Source organism: Bos mutus, chromosome 6 (assembly GCF_027580195.1).
Source record: "Bos mutus isolate GX-2022 chromosome 6, NWIPB_WYAK_1.1, whole genome shotgun sequence".
NCBI lineage: Eukaryota > Metazoa > Chordata > Mammalia > Artiodactyla > Bovidae > Bos > Bos mutus.
In genome coordinates, this window is record NC_091622.1 from 104,811,420 (window position 1) to 104,833,584 (window position 22,165).

Consider the following 22,165-nt stretch of genomic DNA (forward strand, 5'->3'; position numbering starts at 1 on the left):
AGCACATCCAGGGTTCAAATCCCATCTCTACCTCTGGGTAGATGAGCAGCGTTCATGCCTCAAAAAGTTCCTGTAATGACCAAGTGATGTAACATATGCTAAACCCCTGGCTCCATGATGATGCACTGAGCACCTCCTGTCCGCCCAGCCCTGTGTGCTCATTCTCACTGGTGGCCTCTAGACGGAAGTCAGACTGCCACCTGACCAGGATGCCTGGAACGGGGATTGAACTAAATGATCTCCAGGGCCCTTTCCACACAGCCCTGTGAAATACAGAAAGCTGGATTGGAATATTCTCAAAGAGCCAATCTTCCCAGGATTCAAGCTCACCCCTGTGACTCAGGCTTTCCCAGGCTGAACACTGCAAATTTCCAGCCTCAGTGAGCATGTCATCTTTTTTTTTTTTTTTACCAAGCCCTTAATTGTGCAAACCGCCATGGATATATGCACGAAGCTGGGCTGTCTGATTAGACCCCCGAGATCACAATAATTAGATCTGGGGAGATGGTTTTAGAATGCAGATTTAAATATTCAGCACTTAGGTATTCATCCTCCTACAGGGGAGGCGGCTTGTGATGGCTCCTGGGGACAGTCCTTTCCTGATACAGTGCGCATTATCCCTAAAAACACTGCTCTGAACCTCAGGCCAGGTGAAACTACTTTTCTTAAGTAGGAAAAATCAAAACATGGTTGTTAAATCTCTCCAGATTCTGCAAGCCCAGGAAGGCTCTGAGGTGTTATTTCCAGAAGTATAGTAAAAACCACCTCAGAATGTCTCTTTTGTAAGCTGTAATTTAATACCTTTCCCAGCATTTATTAAAGATAAGTGGAGGAAACAGCTGAGGGGGAAATGTTTCTGTAGCATTCACTAAACCATAGTATTTCTCAAAGTTCAAAAATGCAATATTCATGTCATAAAGTAAGCCTAGAGTTTCAGGGCAAGAAAATATTTCTCTCTTCTTCCTGACATACATAAAATAAGGAGAACTTGAGAACCGTTTTTTTTTTTTTTTTCCCGTTTTCACTTTGGCTGCTGGGAAGCTCTCAGTTAAACTCATTGTTCAGCTCTTAGAGTTTCCTGGAGCAAAATTCTTTCTTCTTCCTGTTAAAAGTTCTGATCTCATTCTTTTTTAATTTTTAAAAATTATTTATTTATTTTTGGTTGTACTGGGTCTTTGTTGCTGCCCCGACTTTTCTCTGTTTGCAGCGAGCAGGGGCTACTCTCTGAGTGCAGTACACAGGCTTCTCATTGCAGTGGCTTCTCTTCTCTCTGCACTTGGCCATGACCTTCTCTCTACCGGGAATGCTCTTCCTGCCTTTCCTCGCTTGGCTAACTTTTCCCACTTCGAAGTCAGAGCCTGGGCTCTCACAGTCCCTTTGCTTTTTCCTACCTTGGCACTTTCTCACCACACTTTCATCAGCACCTGCTGTGAGCACCTGGAAGTCCAGTGCCTGGTGCCCGGGGGAGAGCAGGTGCCAAGTTGGTGTTTGTTGATCCTGTGGGGACAGTACTGGTCATGTAAAGGGATGGTCTCGTGTATGGTGGGCCGAAATCATGGGCTGTTCAGAGCCAATTCTCAGTACAAACTTACTGAGCGTCTGCTGTGCTCCAGACATTGCACTGGGGAGGTGGTGTCTCCACTACAATCACATCACATTTCCAAATCAGTTTTTGTGGAATTCCAATCCCAGGAGAGGCTCCATGGGAACAAGATTCCCTGATCAGAGAAGTTTAGTCTCACTGCATGAGTGCTAGCTCCCAGGGGTTCAAACTTTACATTAGACTAGTAAAGGCTGTGGACTTCTCTGGTGGCCCAGTGATTAAGAGTCTGCTTGCCAATGCAGGGGACATGGGTTCAATCCCTGGTCTGGAAGGATTCCACATGCTGTGGAGCAACTAATCTTGTGCACCACAGCTACTGAAGTCCTCTCATCCTAGAGCCTGTGCTTCGCAAAAAGAGAAGCCTGAGCACCACAAGTAGAAAAAGACTATGTGTAGCTATGAAGACCCAGCACAGCCAAAATAAATAGTAAAATTAAGAAAGAAAGAAAATTAAAACAAAAAAAGTAACGGTTCTGATAAGTCCCACGAGAAAGACACCCATTTCATTTTGTTTAGATCCACATTTCCCAAATGTGTTTCCTGGTGCATCAACTAACATTGTGCAGAAGTACATCAAGAAGTGTGATTCTAACTTTACGTGGCAGTGTCACAGAGGGAGCAAATTCAGGACATCCTGGGAGCCGGGAGGGGAGCTCCATGGATGGCACTGGGCAGAGAGGAGGCAAATATCACCAGGTTACTCCCTATCTCTGTCTTTTAGGAGGCACTTTGAAGAGCAGAAAAAGCCAGGGGTAGGCAGAAGAATGACCACCCATGTCAGTCCACATTCTAATCCCCAGTACCTGTGAATAAGTTAGCATTCATGGCCAAAGGGGCACTGCATATGTGATTAATGTAAAGGCCTTGAGATGGGGAGGTTATCCTGGATTATCTAGGTGGGCCCAATGTCATCACAAGGGTCCTTATAAGAGAAAGGTAGGAGGGTCAGAGTGAGAGAGAAACTGATGTGACCATGGAAACAGGGGTTGGAGGAGGGATGCACTTTAAAGGAGGAAGGGGTCACGAGCCAAGGAGTGCGGGCCACCTCTACGAGCTGGAAAAGGCCAGGAATGATTCTCCCCTGGAGCCTCCAGAAAGGATCCCAGCCCTGCCAGCACTTTGATACTAGCCTGTTGAGTCCTATTTTGCGGTTTTGACTTCCAGAACTATAAGGTAATAAATTGATGTTTTAAGCCACCAAAGGAAAACCAATGCAGAGCCACTGAAATGAGGAAGCTGTAGGTTCAACCCCACCACCACCCACTTTCTGCAGGACATGGGGAAAGCACCTGATCTTTCAAGCCTTAGGTCTTAACTGTAAGCTGGGGCTGAGGCCACCTCTGTCTCCACATCACTATGACAACCACCTGCAGAGTAGGCAAGGCACCAGGCAAAGCCTGGAGCATGGCTCAGCCTGGAGCTCAGTGCCATCAGCGACCCCTTTCAGGGACAAGTAACCTGCTGGGAAGCTAGAGGGCATGAGTGAAACCAGCATCATGAAAGACTTAGTAAGGGCAAAGGGGGATGTGTCTGTCTAGTACTGCCAGGAATCTGGGAGGGAGAGCTTGGAAGGGATGGAGGTCACAGACTTGGGCCATGCAGTCGCAAGCCTAGGGTTTAAGCACATAGCCCTAGATGGAGCGTCCTGGGTGGGTGGCCACAGAAGAGTCACTCAGCCTCTCTGGACTCCATCCTCACCTCTAATTCAGGGATGATACTCGTGCGAGCCTCTCGGGGTATAAGGACTGGGTAGTGGGCCCTCACCTGGAGGGGTGCCTGGTCCTGAAAAGTGCTTATTTGGTGCTCTAGCATAGTTGGGGAGCATGTTGGGGTGGGACCTCTGGGCTCACCCAGAAGCTTACCCTGGCTTCAGGCACGGGCCTTCCTGGTGCCAGCTCTCTCAGTTAGTGAGGATATAGGGCAGGGCTCTGCTGGCATCTGATTCTCCCTGAGTGGTCACAGCTGCCTGGGACTTGGGGTTGAGGGGGATTCTGAGGTTGTCCTCTCTGCCCAGTGGGGAAGAATGGGTGACGGACCAGGCAGAATCCAACAGCGCAGGCTGCTGGCTCATGTGCCACGTGTTAGCTGGACCCACGTGGACAACACGTGCCAGGAGTGTCCAAGGGATGGGTCTGGGAGACCATTCATGGCCGGAGCCTGGATTTGGAAGTGGGTGATGGGGGAAAGGGGTGATGAGCTGGAGGCTGTGTGGTCCCGTGAGCTCCTATCCTCACCATCTAAGAGAGCTGAGCCCGCATCCTGCCCACCAACACTTCACACCACAACATAGAGATATCCAGAAAAACAGGTGTTCTTGGCCAGGGCTGACTCACAGCCCTGAAATTTTCCAGCCCAATGATGCCCTTTCTGGAAGTGGAGCCTGAGCCTGGCAAACTCAGAGAAAGAACTGAAGGTTGAGGGCAGCCTGGTTCAGGCCCTGAAATAACCACAAAATGCTGTGCCCTGAGTAAAATGGGCACAGGTGTCTAGTGGAGAGGAGGCGACAGCCATGGAGACAGGCTGAGCTGGGCGCCACCCCAGAGCTGCCGCCTGTCGGCCATGGAGCCCTGTAGGCCTCTGGAGCCTCACCCATCTCTTTCCCCGGATTCCAGAGGGGTGGAATGGCGTGGCACTCTGGTACGGTGACACCCGCAAGGTCACCACACCTGTGACCGGTTGTGTAACAGTGGGTGGTGGTGTTTAAGAGCCCCGACTCTGGGGCCACTCTGGATGAGTCCCCATCCTGGCTTCACCACTTTTCACCTAGTCGGATGCCAGGCCGGTTATTTAATATTTCTGTGCCTTAGTTTTCTCATCTGTAAAATGGACAGAACAGCCCTGGGCTGCCAGCAGTATTAAACATCAGCACTCACGTATTCCTTTAAGCAGGGCTGGCTCTTAATGACCAGGAGGCACTGTAAGGCCACTAACTACGACAGAAGGCGCTTGCTACAGGAAGCCTCCTGGGGCTTCCTTCTTTTATCTTAACCTGACAATGACTACAAAACACTCTAACCTATGGTGGGTTGAATTCTGGCCCCATATACATATGTTCAAGTCCTAACCTACAGCTGGTTTATTTGGAAAAGGGATCTTTGCAGATGCAACTGTGGTATCAGTTAAGCTGAGGTCATCCTGGAGGAGGGTGGGCCCTGAATCCCATATGACTCTCGTCCTTGTAGGAAGAGGAAAAGAATCACAGACAGACAGACACTGGGGAGATGGCTACACGACGGCGGAGGCGGGGGTTGGCGTGATGCGGCTGTTAAGCCAAGGAATGCAAAGGACTGCTGGTGACACCAGATGCTGGCAGGGAAAGCAGGTCCTGTTGACACCTTGATTTTGAACCTCTGGCCTCCAGGACAATGAGAAAATAAATTTCTGCTGCTTTAAAGCCTCCCAATTTGTGGTACTTTGTTCTAGCAGCAACCACCCGTGATCACCTTATGTTAGCATTTATCACATCATGCTACAGCAAAGCACAGAACAATCTGGAGAACATGTTCTCATGATCCGGAGGGGCCCTGGGACAAAGCAGGCAAAGGGATTTTCTGGGGAGCCCAGGGTGATGGCCTTTGCAGTCGCAGGTAAGGAAGCGCACTGAACTCAGCACAGCGTGGGCCTCGGCGCTTCTAAAAAGAGAGGTTTCATCGATACCTGGCTTTTCCCACTGTATTAGTATTTAAGGGGAGGAAATCACTGGGTTTTTAATTTAGGTTTGGTTCCTTTTTATTATTGACAGTAGTAGGATCCACAGTAGGGGTAGTAAAAAATACTGGAACTTATGTTGTAGTTTTATAACATTTCAACATGGACCAACCCTGGAGTTTTCACACGGCCCAGGTGAAGGGGCGTGAGGGCTCCGCCAATCACTGGAGCTGTCAGCCCTTCGTCTTCCTTTGTTTTTGGTGCAGAGTGATATATTAAAGTTACGTGTGTAATTTACTGGTTAGTGGATCTGAGAAGGGTAGTTTTCTGTTTTAACAGAATCAACCATGACAAGGAGATAGGCTACCCACTCCAGTATTCTTGGGCTTCCCTTGTGGCTCAGCTGGTAAAGAGTCCGCCTGCAATGCGGGAGACCTGGGTTGGATCCTGGGTTGGAAAGATCTTCTGGAGAAGGGAAAGGCTACCCACTCCAGTATTCTGGCCTGGAGAGTTCCATGGACTGTATAGCGCATGGGGTCACCAAGAGTTGGACACGACTGAGCAACTTTCACTTTCAACCATGACAAATGTACAGGCAGCTGATAAAGAATCCTCCAAAGAAATGACAGATTAAAGATAAAATGAACAAAGGCAGCACAAAGACAGAACAGCAGACCTGCCATCTCGCTCCAGGCATAAGCCTGTTGTCAGCTCCCGTGGCTGTGACAGGAGGCGGCCTAGCAGAAAGTCTTAAAAGACAAGACAGAAGCAATCTATCTTTTCAAGGTAAGGTGACATTTTTAACACAAGAGTGAGAGTAGCAACTTTTTGATGGAAGTTATTCTATGAAAAAAGATGTTTGGAAATGCTTCTATCACCTTGTGGCTTGGAAACCAAACTGATGGACATAAGTCACCTATTCAAATGCTCAAATCTGCTCAGTAAAAAAAAATTTGCAAACATTTAAAAAAATTATTTCTGTTTGAAAATATTCCAGAAGAAGAGTTTCAGTGAGTTTTCCTAAATTTTGGTTGTTAAAATATGAAAAGGCAACATCTTCCAGTGATTCTGTGAGGACAGCCAAAAGACAGCTGGGAAGATAGAAATGTACCAGCTGCACTCTCGGAGCCTGTGAGTAACCACATCGCTTCCCTCTGGTCTTTAGGTGAAGGCCTGCGATCGGCCTCTGGAGCAGGGATCCCACTCATGCCAGGGTACAGATCATGCGCCATGCTGACAGGGGTGTCCTGCAGCTGGCTAATGGCCACCACTGCTGCCTCTGTCATCACCGGAGCCCCACCAGCTCCAGGGCAGGCCCTGATACTGGTGTGCAGCTTATGACACATCGTGCCAGAGACTGGGTCTCATTCAGGGCCTGGTATGCAGCAGGTGCTCAAACCATGCTGGAAAAATGTAACTGGACCTACTCACATTTGCTGATGAGTTGGGCTTCTCTGGCGGCTCTGATGGTAAAGAATATGCCTGCAATGCGGGAGACCTGGCTTTGATCCCTGGGTTGGGAAGATCCCCTGGAGAAGGGAAAGGCTACCCACTCCAGTATTCTGGCCTGGAGAATTCCATGGACTGTATAGCCCATGGGGTCACAAAGAGTCAGACACGACTGAGCGACTTTCACTTTCACTTTAGTCCAGAGGAGAGGGGGCTGTGAGGGAGAAGCCTGTGGGTGGCTGGGGTTGGTCTTATTCTCCTTGGCCCAGAGTCAGACCAGGACTAAGGGCAGAGCTGTGATGAATGGGATATCAGCTCGCCACAAGAAAGAACTGTTGGATTGATGTGTTCCAGGGTGGGCTGGGTGGTCTCTCGAGCAGTGAGTTCCCCATCCCTGGAGGTGTGCAAGGAGAGGCCTGATGACCACCCATTGGAGATGTTGTGGGAGGACCCCAGGCCTTAAACAGGAAGATGGGAAGGGGGAAAAAGTCTTTAAACACAAGCACACAAACCCAGAAGTGTGCAGGTTCCACGGGAGGGGGGAGACACATCTGGGTGGTGGTGGGGGGCAGGGATTGAGACGGACACACACAGTTGTAACTAGCTGTCTGTGGAAAGAGAGGAGAGGGCTTTAGAAACGACTAATCTGTGAGTCATTTCCAAAAGTCATTCTCTATGGAAGACAACCCTCCCAGAGGAGTCCATCTTCCTGAATCCCCAAGCCACTTAAACAACTCACCTGTCTGCCCCAGAGCTTCCCCTCCGGCTCAGCCTCCCACCCACCCTTGCTTCTCAGGATTCACCTCTCTTTCATATGTCCTCTGTGTTCTAATCGCTAACTCCAAAGACCTTGAAAAAGGAGCGAGAATTTTCATTTCCCACCTGGAAAAAAACCCCTCTGGGGGCATGGTCAACTCTCGGGCTGGGAGTGGGAGGCATTTTGCAACTAATTCTTGTACCAGTTAAAGACTGGCCTTTACTCGAGGGGACTCAGAACACCAACCAGGGGCAAGGTGGCGAACATTTATTGTGCACCTATTGTGTGCCAGCGGAGAAGGCAATGGCACCCCACTCCAGTACTTTTGCCTGGAGAATCCCATGGATGGAGGAGCCTGGTAGGCTGCAGTCTATGGGATCGCTAAGAGTCGGACACGACTGAGCGACTTCACTTTCATTTCTCACTTTCATGCATTGGAGAAGGAAATGGCAACCCACTCCAGTGTTCTTGCCTGGAGAATCCCAGGGACGGGGGAGCCTGGTGGGCTACCGTCTATGGGGTCGCACAGAGTCGGACACACTGAAGCGACTTAGCAGCAGCAGCATACCCAATCAAATGAAGAAGGGATTTTCAATAGAACACCTAGCATATTTGAAGAAGTAAATTGAAGATGATGTGCTACCTAATAACTTTAGATACAAGAGGAAGCAAAAAGTAGGAAGTATGAAAAGATCCTTAGGGTGGGGGTTGGAATTCCCTCCCTATGCTTTCTCACGTAGTTTGTGAAGAAATAAGACCAGCAGTAAATATTGGTTTTGTTGTAATTATCATATATTTAGAATAGCCACTCCAGTACACTTGCCTGGAAAATCCCATGGATGGAGGAGCCTGGTGGGCTGCAGTCCATGGGGTCACTAAGAGTCAGACACGACTGAGCGACTTGACTTTCACTTTTCACTTTCATGCATTGGAGAAGGAAATGGCAACCCACTCCAGTGTTCTTGCCTGGAGAATCCCAGGGGCGGGGGAGCCTAGTGGGCTACCGTTTATGGGGTCACACAGAGTTGGACTCGACTGAAGCGACTTAGCAGCAGCAGCAGCATTGTGTGCCAGGGGGTTTCCCTGGTGGCTCAGTGGTAAAGAATCCACCTGCAATGCAGGAGATGCAGGAGATATGGGTTCAACCCCCGGGTGGGGAAGATGCCCTGGAGGAGGGCATGGCAACCCACTCCAGTATTCTTGCCTGGGAAATCCCATGGACAGAGGAGCCTGGTGGGCTGCCATCCATGAAGTCGTAAAGAATCGGACATGACTGAAGTGACTCAAAGCACGGCACAGTGTGCCAGACCCTGGGCTGGGCGTCTTACAGACTTGGCTGCAATTCCTAGTGTGGTTTAGCCCCCTGAGCTTCAGAGACATTAGAAGACCTCCCAGAGATCCCAAGTAGAAAGGAGAGAGTCAGTGTTTCAGCCTGGATCCGTCTGATCATTCTTTCCACACACTTCAAAGGATGATGAAAAGACACAGCGGAGCGGGGAAGCTACCAGAACCAGATTCAGTTCACTTCAATTAACCTGCGGCTTCTGAGAGCTTTGACATGCCGTAGGTGCCAAGGTCTACTACGTTAAGGAAAGAACAAGGCAGGGTCTCTGCTTGAAGGCGTTCTCTTGAGTGGGAGCCAGAGGCAACTTGCTACCACTCCGGGGCGGGCGGAGATGGAGGTGGGGCCAGCAGAAGCTGCACAACCTCCCTGCAAGATCAGTGCTCTGACCGCTGTTAATAGAGGGGGAAACCAAGACTCAGTAGGACCACGGGATGTACCCACATCACACAGGAGAGCTGGCGTTTCCACTCCTACACTGCCCCTGCCCACGGGGTGATGCAGGCCTGGCCCAAAAGATGATGCTGATGGGAGGAGGTCACAGACGGTGCGGGCCTCCTGGTGTCACCCGAGCTTGCTCAAACTGCGTAACTGAGACTTTCTGCCTGTTGATAGCAGCTTCTCATTCTCCGTCCCCCACTCCAGTCCCTGGCACTCACTACTCCACAGCTGGACTGGATGAAATTGACTGTTTAATTAAATTAATTGATTAATTAATTTTAGGGGTAGCAACCCGCAAGAGGATGTACACTTATTTTTTTGAGTCTTTATGCAATTTGTTACAATATTGCTTCTGTCCTGTGCTTTGGGTTTTCTAGCTGCAAGGCGTGTTGGATCTTAGCTCCCTGATCAGGGATGGAACTCACACCCTCTATATTGGAAGGTGGAGTCTTAACCGCTGGACCACCAAGGAAGTCCCTGAACTTGACTCTTTTAGATATCTCATGTAAGTGAGAGCATGCAGTGTTTGTCCTTCTGTGACTGACATCTGACTTAGCCTAATGTCCTCGAGATCCATCCATGTTGTCACCTGTTATAGGATGCCCTCCTTTTGCAAGGCCGAATAATGTTCCATGGTAAGTATATCACATTTTCTCAATCCATTCACTCAAAACCGAACATTTAGGTTGTTTCCATATCTTGGCTATTGTAAACCGTGCTGCAGTGCTAGTAGGAACAGGAATGCTAATAGCTCTTAGAGATCTTCGTTTTGATTCTTACGGACCAATGGAATAGAACAGAGAACCTAGAAACAAACCCATGTGTAGAGGGGCAACTGGGCTTCCTTGGTGGCTCAGATGGTAAAGAGTCCGTCTGCAATGCAGGGGATGTGGGTTCAATCCCTGGGTCGGGAAGATCCCCTGGAGAAGGGAATGGCAACACACTCCCATATTCTTGCCTGGGAAATCCCATGGACAGAGGATCCTAGCGGGCTACAGTCCACAAGGTTGCAAAGAGTCAGACACGACTGACCAACTAACACACTTACAACCAGGAAATGGCAATGTAGGTGTATGAACCCCAGCAGTCTGGCTCAGAAAAACTAAGCTCCTAACCTCCACGGCGTGCTACCTCTCTGCAGCTCTGCAAAACCTACAGAGGTTCTTCATTCTCCTTCCAGGGCCCTGAGTTCCATCTGTAAAACACACAGACACAAGTAAGTACACACACACACACACACACACACACACACACACACGTGCTTGCTTGCTATCTAAGTTGCCTCAATTTTCTCCTTGACGTCTATAAAGTGAAAGATGGAGTTCTAATACGTAATCAAGAGAGGAAAACGAAGCCTCTAGTGGGTGGTGTGGTGAGGCCACTTGACCTTGAACCCCTGGCTTCTTCATCTCTACAAGGACCTGCGTGCAGACGCCCTCGCAGCGCTGCGGTGCTCAGTGTCCCACATGCCAGTACAAGGGCTTGTAAAAGTCAGTGCCACTCCTGCTCCTATAAACCACTGACATGGGAGCAAAAAGCTAGTGGCAGGACGATCATGGTTGTCTAGCAGGTTAGAACCATGGGGGCACCGTCAAGTTTGGGCTGGTCCTTCCCTGATCTTGGCCTGCAGCTCCGCTCCTCTCCTGCTCCTTTGGGGATGGGGAGGGGCAGTGAGAGCCCCATGGACGCAGGCCAGGAGAAAGAGCCTGGTTCCAGCTCAGACACTGACTTGCCCAGGGCCTGCAGCCAGGCGTTCACACCTCTGCTGTCTGCAAAAAGCAGGCACTGTGTTTGTGCCAAGTCGCTTCAGTTGTGTTCGACTCTTTGTGACCTCATGGACTGTGTAGCCCACCAGGCTCCTCTGTCCATGGGATTCTCTAGGCAAGAATCCTGGAGTGGGTTGCTGTGCCCTCCTCCAGGGGATCTTCCCCACTCAGGGACTGAACCCACATCTCTTATGTCACCGGTATTGGCATGGCTCATTTCTAATCCCTGAGACTGGAGGAGGGTCTAGGCTGAGCTCAGCTACTCTCCCCCAGATGCATTCTGTTTGAGCCAAACTCTGTCCTCCTGCTTTTCAGTCACCTGTGTAGATCCCAGATTCTGTGGTTTTATAGACCAAGACAAACTTGGGTGTAAGAACTGGCCCCAGCACTTACTGAGTGACTTTTGGTAGGTTGTACCAACCTCCCCAAGTCTCTGTTTTCTGACCTGTAAAATGGGAGTGAGAACTCAGATCTCGTAGGTGGGGAGGGGTGTAACAGGCGAGCCATGGGGACAGGACAGGTGCCACAGGTCCTTAGCGCGCGCCAGCCCTCCTCCTTTCTCTCGGGTCATTGCACGGAGTTAGGACCTCCTCCACCTGTGCACCTGTGCTTCAGGCAGGCCATGTTTATTTCCTCATGACAGTGTATTAAAAAGCAGAGACATTGCTTTGCCAACAAAGGTCCATACAGTCAAAGCTATGGTTTTTCCAGTAGTCATGTACAGATGTGAGAGTTGGACCAAAAAGAAAGCTGAGTGCTGAAGAATTGATGCTTTTGAACTGTGGTGTGGAGAAGACTCTTGAGAGTCCCTTGGACTGCAAGGAGATCCAACCAGTCCATCCTAAGGGTAATCAGTCCTGAGTATTCATTGGAAAGACTAATGCTGAAGCTGAAACTCCAATACTTTTGCACCTGATGTGAACAGCCGACTCACTGGAAAAGACCCTGATGCTGGGAAAGATTGAAGGCAGGAGGAGAAGGGGACGACAGAGGATGAGATGACTGGATGGCATCACTCACTCAGTGGACATGAGTTTGAGCAAACTCCAGGAGATGGTGAACGACAGAAAAACCGACGTGGCTGCAGTCTATGGGGTCATAAAGAGTTGGAAACAACTTAGCGACTGAACAACATTCAGTGCACATTTACTGAACATTTTCTAGACACCAAAAGCTAGCCTTCTGTGAGCCCTCATCTCAGTTACAAGTGCTAGGAATTTGACTTCAGGGAAGAGTGGCTTTCAGATTGTACATCAGTCTCCATGTCTCAGCACAACCACTTTGAGCTGGGGCCTTTCCTGAACACTTCATCAACATTCCACGTCTGGTTCTGTCCATCTCAGCACATGTTCAGACATCACTGCCTACAGAATTTTCCTGCCACTGTGAGAGGCTACAAGCAGTCTCCAAATTAGGTGACTTTGTACAAACACACATGCTTCGCTTTGACCTGGAAAAGCTACCCTGAGGCAGACTTCTTAGGTACAGAAGAAGAAACTATCAAGGCAAAAACATCAGAAGGGCCAAAGAGACTCTCTGAAACATCTCCTTGGTGAAAACGGCTGGTCTGCATCCTACAGCACCCTCATCCCTGTCTCCCCCTCTTAACCTTCTTCTCCTTCACGTTTCCGGGACAGGTCAACCTCCCTCCAACCGCCACGGGCAACTGCCAGTGTGAAAGAAGTCCAGAGCTCCGGAGACCAGGACACATACTGCGCTGTGAGGTGCACTCTGAACTCTGGTTTCATTTATCCTTTTAACAACTGTTTAGTGAGCATCTATTATGTGCCAGGTGCTGCTCTGGGTGCTGGGGTTTCTGCAAAGAAAACAAGGAAATTTCCTGCCCTCAGGGAGCTTTCATTTGAGCGAGGAAACAGATACCAAACCAATTAACCTAGAACTAGGCAAATTCTGGTCATTGATAACATTCCGGCAAAAGAAGAAAATCAAATCAGGATGAGTGACAGCGTGGAGGAGACGTTGCTCTTGGAGCCACTGTATTGGGAAGATGCTTTAGAAGAGATGCCAGTGCAGCAGAGAACCTGCTAAAGGGAGGGAGGCAGGGCTGGGCAGACATTTAGGGAAAGAGCCTTCCAGGTGGGGGAGCAGGTGCAAAGGCCCAGGGGTGACATGTACCAGGAATTATCCCACCTTTACTAGCTGAGTTAGATCCTGCCCACTGGGACTCAGTCCCAAATCACGCTCTTAGAATCACTCCTGTGTTCCTGGGCTACGATTGTGCACTCCACATTCCCAGGACTCCGTGTTAGCCCACTTGTCAAGGTCCACTCATAAGATGCGCTGATGCGGGAGAGAAGGTAGGAAGAAGGAAGATACTCTTCTGCACCAGGTTGAACCTCTGGCACCATGAGTGGTGGTGGCTCCCACTCTGCCTCAGAGACAGAGGCTCTGGTGTCCCCATTGGCGATGACATCGGCCACATTTGTGCCAGCAGCCCTGCTCTGCAGCCACAGGTGTCTCCCTGTGGTATCAATAAGGAGTGAGGGCTCTGGGGTCCGAGCATGAGTGAGGACTCTGAGGGACCCATCCTGTTGCCCTGCTTAGCACCTGGGCAGCCACGCCCTACATCACGCCGCTCCGTCTGAAATGTTGTTCTTGTTACTCCTGGGTTCCAAGTGCAACAGCTCAGGGACCGTGATGTCATCTCCCTGCATCTCTCTGAGTCTTAGTCGTCCCATCTGCATAATAAGGAGTAGAAGCCTTACAGGACCTCCCAGTGGTGCGGTGGTAAAGAATCTACCTGCCAACGCAGGAGACGCAGGTTTGATCCCTGGGTCAGGAAGACACCCTGGAGGAGGGAATGGCAACGCAGTCCAGTATTCTTGCCTGGGAATTTCCACAGACAGAGGAGGCTGTTGGGCTATCTAGTCCATGGGATCACAAAGAGTCAGACACCACTGAGCACATGCACGGAAACACTGTAGGCTTTTTTTTTTTTTAGTAAGGGTTAAGACAATGGATTCAGTAAACACATCTCTGTTAATTTCCTGTGGCTGCTGTAACAAGTTACCACAAGCCGTGGCTTACAACAATGCCAAAGCATCATCTTACAGTTCTGAAGGTCAGAATCTGAAAGCAGCTTCCGTGGACCACAAGCAATGTGTCATCAGGGCTGAGTTCCTTCTGAGGCTCTAGGGGAACGTCCGTGCTTTGTCTCTTCCAGTTTCTATAGTCTGCCTGCTCTCCTTGTCTCATGGCCTCTTCCTCCATCTTCAAGGCCAGCAGCCTTGGGCCCAAACCTTCTCATGCAGCTGTCTGGTTTTCTCTCTTCTGTCTTCCTTTTCCCCTTAGAACAATCCTTGTGATTCCACTGAGTCCTGGTGGATAACCCCAGGTACTCTCTCCATCTCAGAGTCAGTCAAGGAGCCATCTTCACTCCACCTGCCTTCCTCATTCCCTTGTCATGTAGCCTAACCTGATCACAGGTTCTGGGAAGTAATACATGAACACCTTTCGGAGGCAGAGGACCATTCCTTTGCTTCCCACACTAGCACACATTTTATTCCGTGCCATCGAACAGTTCCTTGGGTGGGGAGCAGGACACTCCAGCAGTCACACTTGTGACCGCCCTGTAGTGTGAGCCCATGGGTGGTAGCAGACCCTGAGGGCCTGTTTTCCAGGAGCCCAGGGCCCAGTACGAGCTCCTGCCCCAACGTGCCAGAGCCTGACCACTGAGCCCGCAGCTGGACCAGCCTAGAGGAAGCATCTTGTCCATCCTGATTACACAGGGGGAGAAACCATAGCTCAGGGATGCAGCACAGCAGGCCCAGGGTGCCTGATACCAGCCAGGGTGTAACTCTGGATCCTGGGGTCTCTCTCAGTGCCTGCTGTTTATAACAGCTTAACGGGACTGATGCCCATGAGCTGATTAGCCAAGATGCTCAGAGGATGCATGCACTGTTCCCAGAGTCATGGGGCCGATCATCCCCAGTTGCATCTCACCCGCACACCCCCAGGCAAAGCTGACGCGTCCCTGGGGCCCAGGAATGAAAAGTCTCCATTCCACTGCTTCCGATGTGGAGCTCTGTGGCTCATAAAATATTAAAAAGGGCATCGTTGCTTTTCATTAAACACCCAGTGTAGGAAGAATGAGTTCTGGAATACTTAGGGGGCTGTTTTGGGAGGTGCTCTGTACCCGCCAAGCACATTCATGAATTCTGGCAGGTTCTTCATCTTTGAGTGTTGAGAGGGGGTCCTCTGCTGGACCACCGCTGCCCATGTACCCGCCCCTGCCCAAGAAATGGGGCACTTCTAGACCCCTGAGCTGGGGGGGAAAGATGCCAGGTGAAAGGGGACTGGCAAGAGTCTCCCTCTAGGAATCAAGAGCCCTGGCTTCTGAGCCCCTGCTCCAGGAGCAGTCAGGTGTGGGCGGATGGCCCGTCCCAACCCCTTGGGTTGGGCTGCTGGGCTGTGGGATGGAGAGGCTGAGCTGCCTTCTCCTCGCCTGGAGGACTCACTATTGTTAGTCACCGTTCTCCCTGGTAGCTCAGCTGGTAAAGAATCCACCCGCAATGCGGGAGACCTGGGTTCCATCCCTGGATTGAGAAGATCCCCTGGAGAAGGGAAAGGCTACCCACTCCAGTATTCTGGCCTGGAGAATTCCATGGATAGTCCATGGGGTCGCAAAGAGTCGGACACGACTGAGCGACTTTCACTTCACTTCACTTCTCTTTACCATTGTTAACGACTTTCACAAGTGAATGGTCTTCTGCACCTTGGACCACATTTTCAGGGCCTTGATATGTTTTCTTATCTTTTTAAATAAGTGAAATGGGCTGAATACAGAGGAGGGGATAGCGGAGGGGATAGCGGAGGAAGCACAGCCCTGAAGGAGACGCAGGCGGTCCCTGTCCTGTGTGTGTGGGGTGGGGGGGGGCAGGAGGGAGACTCATTTAACAGCAGGTGACCCTACAGTGTCATCAGTCCCAGGGTGAGATGACTGTGGGTGTAAGGGACAGGGTGGGGCTGCGATGGTCAGTGTTGTGTGTCACCTTGGCTGAGCCACAGAAAGCAGGTGTTTGGTCAAACACCAGTCTAGATGTCATGGTGTAACATTCACATCAGTTAGACCTGGAGGAAGCAGATGATTCTCTGGAATCCGGGTGTGTGTGTCCATGTGTGCCAAACTGCTTCAGTCATGTCTAATTCTTTGCAACCTTGTGGACTGTAGCCCACCAGGCTCCTCTGTCCTAGGGATTCTCAAGGCAAGAATAGGGGAGTGGGTTGCCACGCCCTCCTCCAGGTATCTTCCCGACCCTGGGATTGAATGCTCGTCTCTTTTATCTTCTGCACTGGCAGGCGGGTTCTTTACCACTAGTGCCACCTGGGAAGCTGGGTGGCCCCACCCAATCAGTTGAAGGCCTTAAGAGCCAATGACTGAGGCCCCGATGAGGAAGGAGCTTTGCCTGCAGCAGCCTCCAGAGTCGAGCTGCAACATCAGTTCTTCCCTCGTCTCCAGCCCACTCAGCAGATGGATTTGCCGGGCCCCACAAACACGTGCACTGACTGCTTAAACTGAATTTCTCTCTCTGCCTCTACACACACACACACACACACATATACACACTCACACGCACATGCACATACGCATACACCATACTGGTTCTGTTCCTCTGGAGAGCCCTGACCAGCCTGGGGCCCCCAGGAAGACGTCACTCCGTCTCCCTCCTCCACTGAGGGTGCCCTTCTAGAGCCACTTGGCCTTCCTCATTGTAGTGGCAGGAGGACGTACCCACAGAGCCCCAGTTACAGGGCTGGACCTGACCAAGGGCGACAGACGCTGTGCTCTGCAAGCCCTCACCCCGGATGTCACTCCAGACTTTGGACGCTGCTCACAGCAGCTGGAACATGGCTGGGGAACTGAGGCAGCCTTGTTCCTGGGACATGGGGCCCCTCTGGGGCTGACGTTTGCTGGAGGAGGTGTCAGAGCCTTGCTGAGTCTTCTCTGTTCTGCACAGCACCCAGGACTCTTCTGCCCAAGCCCCGAACCTGGTTTCTGCACTGCAGGCTGGGCTGGTCCCACGTCTGTAGTCTCTCTACCTCCCCATTCCCTACACAGGCACTCAAACCAATCAAGGCCCGCTCGCTGGTCCACCTGGTGTCAGCTTCATAGAGGACCCTGACTGACGGGCAGTGGTCCAGACACTGAATTCCAAGCCCCTGTGGAGATGCAGAGAGCCTCCCAGCATGAGTAGGAATAAGCTGGGCAAGAAGAAAGGATAAGTATCTTCAACAAGATGGGCTTCTCCCAGGCCTCTCAACAGCTCTTAGAGACAGAAGTTCCTCCCAGGGCCTAGGACCTCTCTGTGTGACCTCAAAGTCTCAGTCTGGATGCTTGTGGCCTCTATGGGCAGTTATTTCTTTCCCTTCCTGGACAAGGACCTACTTGATAAACGGTGAGTGTTTGTTGATTGACTGATTTTAGCCACATGATTATGGTGACTGCAGCTGATGTTGCTACAGACTTTTTGCAGGCTGCAAAGTGTTCTCCAATCCATGATCTTATTTCATCATCCTTCCGGTTCCTGGAGATAGGCATTTGTGCTATTCCCATTTCACAGATGAGAAAACTGAGCCTCACCCAAAATGATGGGCAACTGCCTGAGCTCATAGGGCTACCATGTGGGGAAGCAGAGCCTGGAACCTGTCCCCACCTGAGTCTACACACCATGGCTTCCACAGAGCCCAGGAGTCTCAAAGAGCTGCGGTGATATTACTGGTATAAAGAAGGAAAGAAAAGCATGTTTTAACTTAGCGGCTGACACCAAAATGTCTCTCAAGGAAAGAACTGTCTTGGCTGAGAAAAATATTTTGATAAGTGCCTGGAGGAAAAGGGGTTTGCTGAACGTTTGCATGGCAGGTGCTTTCAGCTCCAGAAAGAAGAAAGGCTGCTCCACATGCTAGAAGGAGAGGAAATTGGAGCTTGGGGGTCCTCTGAGCAGGCAGAGGGGATGAGCGGAGGTGAGAGGGGAGACCAGAGGCTGGTGGGAGGCAGGAAGTCAGGCACCTTAGGCATCGAGCCCCTCCGGAAACCCTCCAGTGATCAGGGGCGTGACTGCTGCAATGCTGTTTGGGGAAACCCAAAGTGGGTGCTGAAGTTCAAGTTGGGGCTGTTACGCTCAGAGGGTAACAAGGTTACAAGCGTAACAAGACAGCAAGCAAGCGTCCTGGTGCCCAAGATGGCTCAACTTCCAGAGCACTCTGGACTTCAGAGACATTTGAAGGGGGCTTTGAAAGTCCCCATGCAGTACAATGGGGGCACAGGCAATTCCTCCCAGTGCTGAGGGGCATGGGGACCCCCAGGAGACCCAGGGGCTACCCACAGATGGCACCAACCACAGGCGTGATGTTGAAAACATCCTCTGCTTGCTGGAACCTTCCATGAACCTCCAAAAGTAAAGTGAGTATAAAATAGCAACGGTTGGTGAGGCTGTGGAGAAAAGGGAACCCTTATAAACTGTTGATGGGAATGTAATTCGGTGTAATCACTGAGGAAAAGAATGTGGAGGTTTCTCAAAAAACTAAAAGTAGAACTACCAAGTGGCCCAACAATCCCACCCCTGGGTATATATCCAAAAAAAAAAAGAAAACATGACTTTGTAAAGGTACATGCACTCCAGTGCTCCCAGCAGACTTATTTACAATAGCCAAAGTGTGGAAACGACCCATATGTCCATCAACAGATGAATGGATGAAGATGTGGTACATATGCACACTGGAATACTACTCAGCCATAAAAAAGAAGGAAATGTTGCCATTTGCAGGAACATGGATGGACTTGGAGGACTTCATGCTTAGTGAGATAAGGCAGAGAGAGAAAGACAAATACTGTCTAACTCCGTGTGTGCATGTGTGCATGCTCAGTCACTTAGTCACGTCTGACTCTTTGAGACCCCATAGACTGTAACCTGCCAGGCTCCTCTGTCCTTGGGATTTTCCAGGCAAGAATATTGGATTGGGTGGCCATTTCCTCCTCCAGGGGATCTTCCCGACCCATGGATCGAACCTGCATCTCAGTCAGGGGTACACAGAGCTCTCCTCCCCTGATGGGCCCTCCCAGAGGTGGTGGGATGGAGGTACAAGCTATTAGGTGTATGGCTCTAGGGATGTACTGTGCAACACAGGGAACAGAGCCACTATTTTGTAGTAACTTCTAATGGAGTGTAACTTTTTAAAAATGCACAAAAATGTAAAAACTAATCTGTGCAAAAAAACAGAAAAACAAAGGTAAAGTGGTGTTGTGTCTGACTCCAGTCTCTCGCTGTTTGGAATGAAAATGTGCCTTGTGCTCTGGGAAACCGGGGCTTTTACGAGGTGTTTTCTGAGCTGTTCTGCTGCCCACTGTGGACCCTTGGATGTTCTGAAGGGAGGTGCCAGGCTCCCTGGGCTGCAAGTCCTTTGCTCTGTAGCCCATCCCGCCAGCAGGCTCTCCAGCCAGGGGACGGGGAGCCCTGGAGGACCGATCTTCCAGGGGCGAGGTGGGGAGAGGTTCGAGGTCACTCATCATGGCCACATCATGAAGATGAAGCAGAGTGACAACAGGGAAGGGTCTTCCAAGAGCAGGTGACTGTGCTGCACGGGGCAGAGGTAAGACGTCTCCTTCCCCTGCCACATCCCTCTGCCAGGTCTGGGAGGTGACACCATCCTTCAGTTGACAAGTGTGAGCCCAGGGCACTCACCTGCCCCTCCGGAGACCTCTCCAGTGTCTCCAGATGGACATAGCGTGGCCAGGACCTGCCAGGCAAGAGCAGGGTCTGGGAGGGGCTGACTACCCAGGGTTTCCTTGGGCACCTTGGTACCTTGGATGGCCATTTCTGGACTTGGCATGGGTTTTGGTGGATGCATTTGTGGGGCTGGAGGCTGCAGGAGGACCAGCTCACATCATGCATCCTCCCTTATCAAGAGCCCACACAGCACAGAGCACAGCTCTCTCACAAATCTCCACCCAGGTCTGCCTTCTCCCCTTCCTGCCTTTGTTGTTGTTTAGTTACTGAGTCGTGTCTGACTCTTTGTGACCCCATGAACTGCAGCATACCAGGCTTCCCTGTCCTTCACTATCTTCCAGAGCTTGCTCAAACTCATGTCCATCGAGTCAGTGATGCCATCTAACCATCTCATCCTCTGTCACCCTCTTCTCCTCCTGCCCTCAATCTTTCCCAGCATCAGGGTCTTTTCCAATGAGTTGACTCTTCACATCAGGTGGCCAAAGTATTGGAGCTTTAGCTTCAGCATCAGTCCTTTCAATGACTATTTAGGACTGATTTGCTTTGGAATTGACTGGCTTGAACTCCTTGCAGTTCAAGGGACTCTCAAGAGTCTCCACCAGCACCACAATTTGAAAGCATCAATTCTTCAGTGCTCAGCATTCTTTATGGCTTCCTGCCCTACTTATCTCTATTATGTCCACACTTTTGTGATCACATGGGCTTATTTTATGTTCTATTTTTTCCCCACAAAGCATTATGTACTAAGCATGCTTTCATAATGCTACAATCATAATTGTTTGTTACGTAAGTGAATCAAGTTGGCTGGAGGACAGGACTTTTAGTTTTCAATTCAGATGAGTGATGACTGATTTAACTATTCTCTGATGCAATAGATGTATGTATGGAGTTCAACTCTGGGTCAAATATAGAAAATCGCAATATGGCAGTGGACATTTCTCAAGGCTTTAAACCTAGCAACTAATGGATCAATCGTTTGCTAATACATTTGCCTCTGTGTATATGTCGTGTTCATAAATTCATGTAAACATCCACTCAAGGCATCACCTTGCCCTAGTGTGAATTTAGGGCCGGAGTGGGACTGCAGGCCAGGCTCTCAACGTCTGAGTGCTGATTTCCTCCCCGAAGTCTCTGAGTTTCTGGAGACTTGTGACGTTGGAGACAATGAAAACAAAGCACCTTGCATGGAAAGGACACTTGATAAATTATAGCAAAAATGGTGCATGGGAAACAAACAGCTTTAAAAGCATCATGCTCCCGAAGACCTTTCACTCAGTTATTTGTTATAAATAAAAATAAAAGAAGCCATCAGAATGTCCAACCATTCTGAGAATTCAAGTAAAAAAGGTTTGTCTTCAGAATGAAGGTAAAGTCCTAGTTCAACTGGAACTGATTTTCTTTACTTAATGTGATGTCTGAGTTTCCTGTGCTGCTCTAATAAATCACCACTTTCCCTGTGGCTCAGTGGTAAAGAATCCACCTGCCAATGCAGGAGATGTGAGTTCGATCCCTGGGTCAGGAAGATCCCCTGGAGAATGGAATGGCAACCCACTCCAGTATTCTTGCCTGGGAAATCCCATGGACAGAGGAGCCTGGGGGGCTACAGTCCATGGGGTCGCAAAGAATTGGATACGACTGAGTGACTGAGCACACGCTCACAGGCTTACAACAGTACAAACAGTTCTGAGATCAGAGGCCCAAAAAGGGACTCACTGGGCTAAAATCAAGGTGTCATCAGAGCTCTGCTCCTCCTGGAAGCTCTAGAGGGTGGTCTATTCCCTGGCCTTTTCCAGCTTTAGAGGCGGCCTGCATTTCCTTGTCTCCTGGCCCCTTCCTCCACCTTCAAAGCCGGCAGCACTGTATCTTCAACCACAGCTCCTTCTCCTACCCTGACCCTCTTCTTCCCTCTTTGACTTATAAGGAGCCTTGTGATTCCATTGGATTCATCCAGATGATCCAAAATAATTGTCCCTAGAGGGGTCTGATGGGCTACAGTCCATGGGGTCACAAAGAGTCAGACACAACTGAGCGACTGAGCATGCATGCACAGGACCCTTAAACTGATCACATCTGCAAAGCCCCTCATGCCATGCAAGGTGACATTCACAGGTTCTGAAAATTAGGATGTGGATATACTTGGAGGCCATTTTTCTTTTGACCACACATGACATTAATAATAAGAAAACAGTCATAAGGAAACATGCTTAAGGCACAAACACGGGGATGGTACCACCAATAAACATGATGGAAATGTCACGGAAAAGGACAGAAACAGCTCAGGTATAAGTGACGATTGATTCGTTAGAGAGTTGGGGGTGATTCTCCCCCCAGCATTAAACAAATTCTCCATTCCTAGAGCGAAAGATATCACATCACTTTAACCATAGAATCCCTTTCTTCAAAAGCAAGGTCATG

The 22,165-nt window shown here is 50.0% G+C and overlaps 1 protein-coding gene across 3 annotated transcripts in view; it reads right to left on the reverse strand.

The window, feature by feature from the left end:
• SLC2A9 (solute carrier family 2 member 9) overlaps positions 1-22,165 on the reverse strand; it is a 238,583-nt gene that overhangs the window by 116,335 nt on the left and 100,083 nt on the right. The window lies entirely within an intron of this gene.